The 13,817-nt window shown below is 46.6% G+C and overlaps 1 pseudogene; it reads right to left on the minus strand.

Annotated features, from left to right (window-relative positions):
• Window positions 1-10,744: 10,744 nt before the first annotated feature.
• On the minus strand, window positions 10,745-12,180 carry LOC123405345 (annotated as a pseudogene).
• Window positions 12,181-13,817: the final 1,637 nt, after the last annotated feature.

Genomic DNA, 13,817 nt, shown 5'->3' on the forward strand with positions numbered 1-13,817 from the left:
AACAGGTCCGCCCTATTGAGATTCATGACAACACCTACGCCTACAAGGCTAATACCACCCGACCTGAGTAAAATTACTCTCGGAGACTCTTATAGTAGGTGTACTCCGAGTGCCCCAACTGTTAGCAGTCGACCATATTATTTACGAATATGACTAAGTCAGAGACAATATGCATAAAGACAACTACCGGTGCAAGCACTCGACAGAAGTCTTGGGGACTACACCCACTGGGTTCACTCAAAGTGAACCCATTGCAAACATCATACGATATCCGAGCACACCCAGTGGGTTACAAGAGAAACAAGAGAAAAACAAATACTTACTAGACTACTTACTCGGATATCGTCCCGCAGCTCCAAGCTTCGCTGGTACAGAGAGGCGATGGAGTCGTACGCCTTCTTGGCTTCTCTCGCCATCAGCTCTGCCTGCACCATGGCTCCCTTGGCCGCTCCCACCTGATCCTCCGGGAGGTGTTCGATGTTGAACTCGACATTTGACGGGCCTGGCATCGTTGGAAGCTCCTTGGGCATCCCAAGGCCCGTTCCAGTCGGTTCAGCAGCCACCAGCGCCTCCTCAGTTGGCGGCATCGCCTCAGTCGGCGGCACGACCGCGGCGAGAGCAGTAACTGGCGGGGTAGCCTCAAGGACAGGCTCGGCAGCTTGCTCAGGTCTCCCCTGGTCACCCTCATCCACATAAATCGCCCCTACCGGAACGAACAACGCGGGATCTCAGAAAAAGAAAGGGGCAAGACCAAAGACAGAATCCGCGATGCGATAATATAAAACTCTCGGAATCGCTACAACACACCTGGCTGGGACGAGACGACGTTGTCCGCGTCCATGGGATCATCCTCCTGGCGCGCCGGAGAGGTGGCAGAGGTGGCAACCCTATCGGGGTGAAATTCATTCGACCAATAAAACAGCAGTCCAATCGGATATCAGAGGAAGTTAGAGGAATAGTACACTTACGTTGAGGTGACGGGAACGACGACCCTTATCCGCGGCAAAGCCTTCCGAGGTTTAGACCGACTCGGTTTGGCCACCTTGGAAGGCTGACCCACGGGCTTGACAGCAACGTCCCTGGCCCCCTTGGTGCTCCGAGCACTCGGAACCACGGGAGCAGCACGCGGAGCACTCGAGGATGCCGGAGGGGCCGAGGGAACCGCAGGTTCATGTCAGCGCTTGGTCCGGTGCTCTAGCAGCGGAGGCGGCGAGTCCTTTTCTTCGTCTTCGTCCTCTTCTTCACCAGACTCCTCCGTCTCCCCACTGTGGGAGACATACTCGCCGCTCTCCACACTACCCTCCTGGCTGCCTTCTTCCTCCTCCTCGGCCGGGTTCCCGTTCGAGACACGAGAAAACCAGTTGGTCCACTTCTGCGTAAAATACAGTCAGCGACATCAGACGACAGGCAGAGATTCAAGAGAACAATAAAACTAAGACAGATACGTGCAGTCGACAAATGGTACTCACCTGGTTCGGAGGAGGACTGTCCGCGCAGAAAGCCCTCACTCGCTGAGACCCTCTGGGGTTCTTGCAGGCGCCAGTGATCTGAAGCACCCATGACGCCACCATCTCCTCGGTCACGCCCAAGACGTTGGTCCGAGTGAAATCTTCAGGCCCCGTGTAGTGCCACATGGCGTGGTCGCGAGCCTGCAGTGGTTGTATGCGCCGAGCGAGGAAAATCACCAGCAAATCTATGCCGGTGACCCCCCTTCTGACGACGTCTGCGAGTGCGTCGACCAGAGGCTGGATGTCGACCTTCTCCGCCTTCGTGAGCGCAAGCTGCTTAGGCAGAGCGGGTCGATCTAGGCTAAAGGGAGGCAGCCCTGTTGTGGCATTCGGGCAGGCAACGTCCTGGCAGTAGAACCACGTCGACTGCCAGTTCCTAACCGACTCCATCAGCTGAAGGTCAGGATAACTACTCCTACTCTTCTTTTGGAAACCTAAGCCTCCGCAGAGCTGGAGAAGGTGTGTCTTATCATCCGACTGGTGGAGTCGTTTGATAGTTTGGGATCTAGCAGAGAAAATATGTTTGAAGAGCCCCCAATGGGGGGGACAGCCGATGAAGCACTCGCACAGGACTATGAAAGCAGAGGGATGAGCTATAGCATTCGGGGGAAAGTGGTGAAGCTGCGCCCCGAAGTGGTTCATGATGCCTTTGAAGAAAGGATGCGGGGGCAGAGAGAAACCTCGATATACGTGGCTGAGCAGCAGGACGTGCTCCCCCTCCCGAGGCGCCGGCTCGATCTCATCCTCCGCCGGCAGCCTCCACGACTTGTGCACGATCATCCCGTGCTCCACCAGCTGCAGCAGATCCCCCTCCGTCACCGTGGAGGGGAGGAAGTCTCCCTGGATCCACCCCGCCGGCAACGCTCGCTGCCGCCGCCGAGCAGGAGCCGCCGCCTTCCCCTTCTTCTTCTTCGCCTCCAGCTTGCTGGTCTGTCCCTTGGTCATGGCGGAAGCTGCGGGTCCGCGAAGGGGCAGGAAAAGGAGGAAGCCTGGGTGCGCAGGGGAAGGCGAGAGGAGCGAAGCAAGCAAAGGCAAAAGATCTGGCGGGCGTAACAAAAAACCCTTGCCGCTGGGATTTAAGTAAGGTTCCGACTGGGTCGCTGGCAGGTGGCCCCGAAACCTTATCCCCCGACCGACCGTGGCGATATTAGTGGAGAGGATGAAGGCGCGAGAATCGAGGCGTCAGGCGCTACTCGAGCGCACTGGCGTCATCCCCGCTAAGCGCGCGGAAACCGAAATTTGAGGATCCCGGGAAATCCGGCGCTGTTAGTTGACTGGTCACGTCAAGAGATACCCTGGAAGCACTCGGTTTCTGACAGTTTGTTCCACAAAGATTTCCACTCGGATCGTTGGTCAGAGAAGATAAAATGGATCGAGGCAAGCAACGCCAAAGTCACATCCGTTCCAGTCGGATCCAAACTTCAAGCATCGCTTCGTCGTTCCAACCCCCAATCCATTCGGGGACTAATGATGGGGTTATAGTCCTAGGGTAGGGTCATAGGCCTGCCCTGTAAGTCCTACCCAAGGACTACCCCTCATAAGGGACAAGGCCCTTAATCAGTTCCGACTGAATTAAGGAGTCCCCATCGTCCAGTCGGTAACAGGTCCTCGACCATCCAGTCGGAGACTAGCATTCGGAGAACATCAAACTAACCGACTGGATGCCACTCGGTACATCGTAACCCCCCTGGAGGGAAACGGTCGTACGTTTCCCGGTGCATTTATTAGCATTTAGGACGTACGTTACCTGTAACGTAGGCATTCAATCGCCACTACTCCACCCCTGTACCGGAACCGTTGTGGAGGGCAGCGCACTGTATATAAGCCACCCTCCCCCGCTGGTGCAGGGGTTAGCAAATCATTGTATTCCATATTCCACTCGACAACAAGCTCCGAGAGCACTGAGACGTAGGGCTGTTACCTCCATCGTAGAGGGGCCTGAACTCATACAACCTCGCCATAGCTGGGACTCTGCCCATCCTTTTCGTACACTACACATCTACTGTCAGGCTTACACCCACGACAGTCGTTCATGGCGAGAGGAGCTCAGGTGCCTGGGAAAGAAGAGAGCGAATGAGGGAGAGGAGATATGGTAGCTAGGGTTTGTCTAGGCCGTCGGGGGTGTCCTCCTTATGCCCCTGGAGGGCCGGGGATGGTCGACGTGTGGCTGGGGCGTGGCCAGAGCCGCGGGATGGCTGCCACGCCATGGCTGTGCCTCCTCCTGGTGGTTAGGAAGGAGAAGGCCCTAGTGGGTGGGCCACATTGTACTGTGTCACTTACGCCCATTGCCACAGTAAGCTAGGTTTCTTTTTTTATTTTTAGTTTCCTATTTTATTTTGTGTCTCTGTTTTGTATTTATTTTCTTGACTAAATGACTTTTGTAATATCTGTAACTTCACCCATCAATCATATTGCAATATTAGGTATTACCACAAAATAGTTTGGGGGCAATTGAAATAGGTTTGGATATTTTCATAAATCAAAAGGCCCCTTATTTATTCTGTTGGCCTCTGTTTTGATTGTTTTAGAGCTTTTAAATACTTACAAAAATGTTGCTTTATATTTTACAAATACTTAAAGAATATTTGTAATGTAACCATGATTTTAGTTTTCAGGTTTGTGAATTTCTGATTTCACCTTTAATTTGGCTTTGATTTTTATCACTGGTATTTTGGCTTAATCAATCTTAATGATATGGCACCATTAGCATGTGAGTATTGTAACTTAACTACCGGGGCGTCACAACTCTCCCCTACTAACAAGAATTCTCGTCCCGAGAATTAAGAAGTAGAAGGAAAGAGCTCGGGGTATCCATCACGAAGATGACCCTCGCGTTCCAAGTGGCCTCATCTTCACAATGATTTGACCATTTCACTTTGAGGAACTTGGTGACTATGCGACGAGTCTTACGTTCAGCTTGATCGAGAATGCGGACTGGATGCTCTTTATAAGAAAGGTCTTGTTGCAGCTCAAGCATACCATGGTCCACTACTCGGATAGGATCCTTGAAGCAGCGGCGGAGCTGAGACACATGGAAGACATCATGAACCTGAGAAAGGTTCACCGGCAGTTCAAATTGATAAGCTACCTTTCCACGCCTTTCGAGAATAGTGAAAGGATCAATATAGCGAGGAGCTAACTTGCCCTTGATTCCAAAATGATGTGCAGCTCTCATTGGTGTGACACGAAGTTAAGTCTTTTAGCTAGGTTGATAGGCCATATCTTGATGATGACGGTCATACTGACTCTTTTGACGAGACTGAGCGGCCTTCATATTCTCCAGAACAACGAGAATTTGATCTTCAACATGTTGAATAAATATCCGGACCGAAGAGTGATCGGTCCATTGAACGGTGGCTCGAGAATTTCATACGAAGCCAAGTGTAAGGGATGCCTTGGAGTCAAAGATGTACAGGAGAGTCAGGTTTCAATCCTGTGGAACTTTGGGTTATGGGTCCACCATGTGTGCCAAGAATAGGCAGAGGGGTGACATATTATATAGTCTTGTTAGCAAGACAAGTCAGGGGATAACGTGTCAGTTATGTTGGCAACAAAGTCGGTACCAAGGGCGGGGGACGAATAGGACAATTTTCATGCTCGTTGAAACGAGGCGGGCCAATAGGCAAGGCTCTCGTCCACCGGTGGTTACCGGAATGTCATCCACAATAGTAACAGGGTCTTACTGACTGAGTTGTATACCGATAATTTTACATAAGCAGGGAATTGGCAGTGCTTAGATAAGTTATGCCCCAAGAAAGGTCAAACAGACCAATAGGAAGGAAAAATGTGTCCACACACACAGGTATTAAAGTATACCATTCCCGAGGAAAAATAGGGTATGGTATACATGATAGGTCAGCAAGTACATAACCTTTTAGATAAAGAGGCAAGAAGAATCATGATGTTTACATGTACCATACGGTTTGAATAATTGATCAAGAACAATTTAGCATTGCGCTTCCAATGTTCCTGTTGAAATTTGAAGTACCACATCCGTGCTTCGAGGTAGCATCGACATGGTCATCCGATAAAGCTCGGACCAATGGATACAAAAAGAGGATCCATGAGGAATAACTTATGAAATAAGTCATATAGTTTCCGCATGGGAGATAGAAAATCTTACATATGGAAGAATTTATACCAATAGGTCCTTCGGCCCGGTGCATTTTAAAGACAGTACCGTACTGATTTACCTAAAGACCAAAGTTATAATTATTGGGGAAATGTTCCAACCATCATATCTGCCGGAGATTCAGTTCTGATTGGTGTCGCGACACCTCAGACTCAAGATGCCTCAGAAGAAAAGATGATGATGCAGGAGTCTCAGGATATGAACTACACAATCAATTCTTGGACCATGCGTTAGATTGTAAGACACATGAACACAATGTCAAGACATTCCTGTCCACGTGGAATTCTTACAACACAATGCCACTGAGTTCTTGTTTGGGAACCATCACCGAGGATATCCAGGTCCTTGCGTAAGTCACGATTAGCTCTTATGAAGGAACTTCTTTTCCCTTGATCAAATCAGTCAGTGGCTTGGGGTGCTAAGAGAAGTTATATGAAGTGAAGATACCAAATCTTCAAAACATATAACACTTCGCACATGGGTGAATGACTTCGGGTGGCTAGAGAGGAAGTGGAATAAAACTTCCTCGTATTCATGGCGGTAATAGCGTACATGAACTTTGGGAAAACATTCCTGCTATCAAACATATTATTCGTGATCTAGGCACGAAGATAATGCTTTCAAAAGCTTCATCACGAACCATGGAGAACTTGAGGGTGCGGCCGATGGGCTCAACAACAATCCCATAAGACTTTGATAGGGATGAATTTCCAAAATTTATAATATCAAGGAGATAGCATTTGTCAAATCAAATGGTATATTGTCGTATGCTCAAGGGAACAACAACAATTAAACATTGGTTGAATGGTGCGCTCGGAAATACGAACGGAGCAGCACAACCAATGTCAAAAATGATGAGCCAACACCCAACACATTAGAAATGAAACAATCAGTTGTTAACCTCAAGGCAAAAGGGTTGCCAGAAGTATTGGAATCACACATCAGGGTTCACTTGTTGGTATTCCGGTTTGAAACAACATGGAACCAAGAAATGAATCGTGATGGAGAGAAGTATTACTATATCAATAATTCTTAAGAGGTGCGAAATTCTCACGACATCCTTGACATAAAGATGGTAATACTCCAAGGTAGAAGATAACATAAGCTGAGTACAAAGGAACTTAAGGGACAACACCAAACACAAATATGTTTGTGTTGGAGGGAAGGCAAAAAGGTTGTTGATGAAAACACAAATCATCGAGGGGCAAGGATGGCATTTCTCATCATGCATCCAATCGGTGCCCTGGAAGAGCTTAGAATGTTGAGGATGATCACGACACAATTATCGAGAACTTCACGAAGATGTAATCGATCAGCGATGACATCAAGCAAGGGAATGGTGAAGCAAGAGGTTGTCGGAATCATAGATAAGACTGCTAGCTTAGAATTGAGATTGCCTTTTAGGACAACCAACATGATGTGGAAATCTCGATGCAAGCTTAACGCACAGTTGGAATTGTGTTCCAGGGATGAAGGGTATAGATAGCATGGTCGAGCTCCAACATGACGATGATGACGTAGCTTAATAGCTTGGAATGACATGATCGAGTACAAACTCGTAAACAAGGAAGATTACTAAAAATTGTTGAATCGCAATGCGTACTCAATTTAGTTATCGATATACTCGCATGTCCAACAACTCAAACACGAGGAAACTGGAATTAATGAAAATATCATAGTTGACGAGGAGCTCACAAGAAGTTACATAGTTGTGTTTTATCCTCGAGCTACAAGGAATAATACTCGGAGGTAGTTCAACATTAAGGCTTGGAACGGTGTATTGATCTGAAGAAGACAAGTACCTGAACTCGTGTGAGAATGAAATCAAGGTAGGACAACATGGTCAGAACAACGATTGCAAAGGACAAGATCACAGATGCCAGATTTAAACCACGGAATGAATGATTATTGATACGAGAAGCTTCTATGATAGGATCAACGTCGTTTCCATGGGCATGAACACAAAGTTCAAGGTCGACTCGCACTTCATCAATGCATCACCTGCCATTTACTCCTCGCTGTTGATCAGGTTGTAGTTTTGAAAGAATATCCGGCATAACACTAGAAGAGTAAGACTCATGAAAACTTTTCGAGTCATATGGATTTAGGAAGGCATAGGTTCAACCCATCGGGGCATCTTAGGAACATATACCATAAACTCCAAGAGTAATTAACACATGTTATAGGAGCATGGCTGTCAAAGTATAGGATACAATTCTATCGGAGGGAGAAGACACAATTTACCAATGGCATCATGTGTTAGGGGAAGCAATCACAAGAATTTTCGAAAGCAAAAGATGCCGTCGGATAATAGCACAGAATGAGTCTGGCAGTACACAAAATATCTGATGTGAGTATCGGTGCTCAATGAGAGGGAGATAGGACGCAATGCATCGGGTTATAGAACATCTGAAAAATATCGATACTTAATTACAAAAGGAATTCAGATTTCGAGGTTAGTGTATCAAAATCAGATGCTCCGATCAAATACGAGTAAGTTGAAAAGACTTAGATGGACAATCAACCAAAGTTGATTTGTCGAGAACCAGCTCTGTTTGAAAAGAAGTCTGAGTTGGAAAGATAATATACAAGTATCACCAGATGATTGTGTTCATTCACACAGAGGTTGAATCAATAAGACCAGAGGAAAATCACAAAGGATTTTAATGAATGCTGTTAGACATATGGATTTGACCATAATGCAAGCAGGTGAGAAAAGTCAAGAGCAATAGGCTACACGGGATTCCGAAAGATCAAATAGTAATTGGAAGAACTCTCGAAACCCATGACAAATGATGATGGATGAATTCCTGATAAGATAATTCGTTGCCTCTCGTAAACAAGAGCAATTGGAGAAGAAAGTATGAACGACATTTGTATGCATTCATCCATAGTGGTTGACGGAGGAAGGGAAATCACAAGAGCGATGAGCACAAGTTCTCGAGAGAAACATCGGAGAGTATCATCGGAGTCTTTTGACGGATCAAGCCATCGTCTGGAATACGGGGCTCTCCGGGAGGAAATATTTACGAGAACCTAATGTTAGACTTAGTAAAATCTTTAACCCGAAAGAAAAGAGAGAATAGAGCCCAGAGTATAGAAAAGGAGTAGAAGATACTAATACCACACAATTGAGATGTGGGCCCGTAAGCCACAACATCAGTGTTAGTAAAGTTTTTCAAACACTAGACTCAACTTCGGCCAAGGAGTTGGAAAGGGGGCTACCTACAGGCAGTCGACTCTGATACCAACTTGTGACACCCTCGGATTAATCGTACGCTAATCATTCACGCATATGCGTACGATCAAACCCAAGGACTCACAAGAAGATATCACAACACAACACTAGACACAAATAAAACAACATCAGCTTCATATTACAAGCCAGGGGCCTCGAGGGCTAGAATATGGAAGCTCAATAAACACATGAGTCAGCGGAAGCAACAAATATCTGAGTACATACATAAAACATGGGGCGCCTTAGAGAAGGCTAGCACAAAAGATACAACGATCGAATGAGGCGAGGCCTCCTGCCTGGAAACCTCCTAACTATTCCTGATCATCAGCGGCCTCCACGTAGTAGTAGGCACCGTCGGGTTAGCAATCGTCGTCGGCGGGGACCTCCATCTCCTGGGCTCCATCATATGGTCGCAGCAAACGGATCAAGGGGACAAGGGGGAGCAAACAGCGGTGAGTACTCATCCAAAGTACTCGCAAGTCTTACGTCAGAACTATTCTAAGTATGCATCAGTATCAAGGAAGGGGGTGATTATATGTGGACTGACTACAGCAATGCGAGAATAGAGAGAGAAGCCCTAGTCCTATCGAAGACTAGCATCTTCAGGGTATTGCAGCAATAGACGAGAGTAGAACAGGGGTAAAACATTAATAATCATATTGTTGCAGCAATATTAAAGTGAGGTCACACCTAGAGATCCTCCATCGACTCCCTGCGAGGAAGCAATCCCGAGGCATCTAATTCCAGTTAAGTAACCATTGCAGTTGTATAAGATCAGGGCACAACTCCAAGTCGTCTTGTAACCGTGGACATGGCTATTCGAATAGTTAATTTTCATCTGTGCAAGGGTGCACCACATGTCCCGTCACGCTCGATAATACTCTGGCCGGACACACTTTTCTGGGTCCTGCCCGGCCTCGGAATATCGACACGTCACAGCCCCACCTAAGACTAATCAGAGAGGCCAGCCCACCGGTCTAACTCCTAAGCACAAAGGGTTCGTGGGCCTAGTTCTCCTTCGCGCTCATGTACGTGGCGTGGGCGGCCGACGTCAGTCCTAGCATCCCTTAATCACAAGCGCGATGCATCTCGGGACCACTCGGGCGTGCGCCACTACATTGCTGACATCTGAAAAGCTTCGGCTGATACCGCGACGCCGAGTACCCATAATTCTTCCCGCATAGCCGGTTAGTGCGAAAAGGTCTCCGACCAACCCAGATCAAATACCCAAATTCATTAACATTTTAATTAGGCCATCAACAGAGTCTCGCGGGAATCCACGCGTCTTAACAACTAATCACCAATGATCCGAGTAACATGGTCGAGTAACTGTGTGGTTGTAACATCGGGGGGAATCCGAGGTATCACCCTCGTTGTATTCCGAATGATGTATCCGTCAAGGTGGGCTTAGAGGAATCACCCTCGGGGGTCCCACACTTGAGGGGTTGTACGACAGAGGCATCGTCGGGAATGGTGAAAGAGGAATCACCCTCGATAACCACGACTGACTAGCTATACTACAGAGATATCATCAGGAGTACTTAGCAAGGTGACACCCTCGGTACTCGATAGTATCTGTGTAGCTCGTACAACTAAGGGGGTGTATGTGATGTGTCGGGTGTGGCTCGTCGATCAGGGATCGAGATTTGAAAACAAGCGGGGCAACTGAACTACGGGGTCAGAGGGGATGACTGCTCCACCTATACTAAGCAGATTTAAAGTACATGACTGAAAATAGCAGTTCATCAAAATTAGGCTATGCATCAGATATAGGAGCTAACTACCACAGTAGCAAAAATACTAATGCAAGCATGAGGGAGAAAGACATAGGCGACATAGGAATGATCAGGGGGGGGGGTGCTTGCCTTATTGTTCTGCAGACAGATATGGATCCTCGACGGTGAAGTAGTCGATCACCGGATCAACATCGGTCTTGGGGTCTATCGTAGCATCGAGGTCTATCGGAAAATAAGTAATAGAGGGGGAAACAAGTAAATGATGGAGCAATCAAATGCAACACATATGCAATGGCACGACAAGATTTGTGGGTGACATGCTCTAATGCATCCCTAATTATTTTAAAAGAAGGGGGGAAATATACCATATTCCCGGCTCCACGTATTTTCCAAACAGATGATTGTGATGCAAAATGTTCATGTGCATTATATTAGAGGAGTTTGACATGTACGTGGATGATATATTCAGATTTTCTATATTTTTTTGATTGTTTTTACAATATAGTTAGCATGCACGTGCAACGCACGACTAACCGAATAATTTATAAATTGCTTTTTATGTTAAAAGTTTAGTATATATATATATATAGATGCAAAAATATTGAAACACACACAATATACACATTACTTGCACTCCATTGAAAAATTGAAAACAAATGTACCCAGTGGAATAATGAAAAAAATGTTTGGAGTAACATAAGACAAGGAGAAACATTGGGCTCACTTGAAGGTTGCACCAAGCTGGAATGAATCCTAACTTCTTCACTTGATGCATCATATCTAGCTTCGGTGTTTGTAAAATTAGAAAGCATATTGTCACCAGATGCCAAATATAATTGAAGCATAAACAGTAACACTCTAAGTGCAATGTAAAAATTTACTTGTCCTGTTGACACAATGACAAGATCTCTCATCAGGTCAAGAGATATTGGGCAACGAAAATCTTCAGGCATAGCTACAGTGTCAGACTTCTTAACATTGTCAGGTGAGTCTTTTGCTTCATCACTTGTCTGGCCATCACCATTGGTCGGTTTTGCAGAACCAGAAACTGTAGTGTTTTCAAGTTCTTCAATTAGCTCAGATGTTTTTTTAATGTCAGATTTAGATATCCCGCTTATTTCTGAAATTAGTAAAGCAACATGTTGCAACTCCAGGTGATCACTGTTGACGTTTTCCAACGGCAATGTCTCTGGCTGGCTGTTTGGTTCTTGAGATTGTGACACGACATTATCAACATGATGAGCTAAGATATCATGAATTTTTGAAAAAAAAATTAGATCAAGGGCTCCCTTCTTCTCCATTTATCTTTTAAGCTGATCGATGGCCCAACTGTTAACACCCTTCAGCGAGGGTTCCCACCGTCTCGCTTAATGCGAGACATAGGGGTACCTATCATTGACTACATTTTTTATGATTTGATATAAGTCTATAAAATCCGAAAGGGCGGGGAAAATATTGCACGAAGGATGAGGTGGACAATAGAACCTTACATTCATTTTGAACAGGGGAGATGTATGTTAGGCGATGATTTACCTTTTCCTTATTAGTGGCAAGCATTGTCCTCATTTACGAAATCATGCCCGTGATTTACCTACGTACTTCTAAGTTTTAGATTTTCATTTCACAATCTCTTATTTGATAAATTTTAGGATTTCATTCGCTAGCCAACCTTCACCGGAGAACCGCACTCACCTTGGATAAATTTTAGGATTTCATTCTCTAGTAATCTCAACTTGGGTATCTTGCTCCTCAATCGCCTTATCTTTTCCCTTTGAACTCTGCAAAGATTGCCTTTGCAGCCTGACCAAATGTGGGTTCTGAAAAGCGGAGAAAGAAGAACTATCTTCTTGATTCTTAGTGTGTGGTTCCTTAGGAATGAGATCCACATGTGTCATCCATGATCCAAACTTAACTGAAGGAATTTGCTCCAAGGAGATCTGCAACCTTTGCCTAGAAATGAGCTTTTGGGACAGTGCTGAACAGAATGGAAGAAGATTTGTTATATTTTTTTGATCGTTTTTCATATATAAATTATTTTTGTCGGAGTTACGATTTATTTTCTAATAATTTTTGAAGTTTTTTGAATTTTCTAAATCTTCTGGTTTTGTATTAATTTGGGTTGACCCAGTCAATTTGACTGGTCAAACAGAGAGGCGTGACCCACATGTCACGTACACCTATTTTATATAAGGATTATAAATAAACAAGAGGCCGAAAGGCATAGATTATAACTAAGCAAATAACTAAAAACTACCTAATTAAATTAGGTCCACATGTCGTTAGTTACTAGACTAATTTAGCACTAATTATTGCTACCTAAATCTAGTACTAATCTAAACAAAGGCTGGCCATTATTGGGTAGAACCCAGTCGGCCACACACATCACGCACTCACACACGTACACTACAAACACACTCACGCACATACACAGCCATGGTCTTGTCCATGGCCAGCAGCAATGAATAGCTAGACAGTAACAACGGTTAGCAACGCTAATAGCACAAGCAGCAGCAGCAGAAGCACAACAGTAACAGCAAGCAGCTTGGAGGAGCAGCATCACGCGAGCACAAGGAGAAGGCAGCAGGGGCACGGCCAAGGCGAGCGCGACTGGGCGCAAGGGAGCACACACACCGGCGACGCGAGCGTCGGGCAGTGGCGGCCAAGGCAAGAAGCAACAGCACGCACACACACACACATGTATGCGTACATTCGAGGATAGCTGCAAATGGCGACGAATCGAGCTGGTAAACGAGGGCAATCGGGCGAGAAACTCACCACGAAGCTCGTGGACATGATTAGGGAGCGCGGGGCGGCTAGAATGCGACGGGATCGACGGCGAGATGTGACAGCCTTGGGCGAAGATGGCGACGATGGCGAGTTTTTGGGTCGTCCCGGCTTGAGCTGGCTCCGGAACGGACGGATCCGGCCTTGGCGGACCTCGTGGATGTCCTTTCAGGCGACGAGGATCACGGTGTCCGCGACAACAAGGTCGTTCACGGCGACAGGAGCTCGGGTGCGCGTGGGGAAGAAGAGAGTGAATGAGGGAGAGGAGATATGGCAGCTAGGGTTTGTCTAGGCCGTGAGGGGTGTCGTCCTTATGCCCCTGGAGGGCCGGGGATGGTCGACGTGTGGCCGGGGCATGGCCAGAGCCGCAGGATGGCTGCCACGCCATGGCTCTGCCTCCTCGTGGTGAGGAAGGAGAA

Source organism: Hordeum vulgare, chromosome 6H (genome assembly GCF_904849725.1).
Source record: "Hordeum vulgare subsp. vulgare chromosome 6H, MorexV3_pseudomolecules_assembly, whole genome shotgun sequence".
Classification (NCBI taxonomy): domain Eukaryota; kingdom Viridiplantae; phylum Streptophyta; class Magnoliopsida; order Poales; family Poaceae; genus Hordeum; species Hordeum vulgare.